The sequence below is a fragment of the Carlito syrichta genome, unplaced genomic scaffold (assembly GCF_000164805.1).
Source record: "Carlito syrichta isolate Samal-C Ts95f unplaced genomic scaffold, Tarsius_syrichta-2.0.1 Scaffold306680, whole genome shotgun sequence".
In the NCBI taxonomy this organism is placed as follows: domain Eukaryota; kingdom Metazoa; phylum Chordata; class Mammalia; order Primates; family Tarsiidae; genus Carlito; species Carlito syrichta.
This window is the reverse complement of record NW_007250776.1, coordinates 96,779-96,979: the sequence shown is the minus strand read 5'-3', so window position 1 is coordinate 96,979 and position 201 is coordinate 96,779. Positions and strand designations below refer to the sequence as shown.

General features: G+C 75.1%; 1 long non-coding RNA gene across 1 annotated transcript in view; it reads left to right on the top strand.

Annotated features, from left to right (window-relative positions):
- LOC103265570 overlaps window positions 1–201 on the top strand; it is a 4,246-nt gene that overhangs the window by 1,222 nt on the left and 2,823 nt on the right. The window lies entirely within an intron of this gene.

Genomic DNA, 201 nt, shown 5'->3' with positions numbered 1-201 from the left:
CTGCGCACGTGCTCTCCGGGGCCCTCCGCGTTTTTACGCCGGTCCTCACTCGCGCCCCGGGGAGGGGCGACGGGAAGGGGCAGTGGGGTCCTCTCGAGTCGTGGTCGAGACCGGCTCCTCGGCCAGGCGGCCCGGCGCTGCGGCGTCCCGGTGGCCGGAGACGTGTCGGTCGCAGCTGGGGAAACGGGGCAGAGGCAGCCG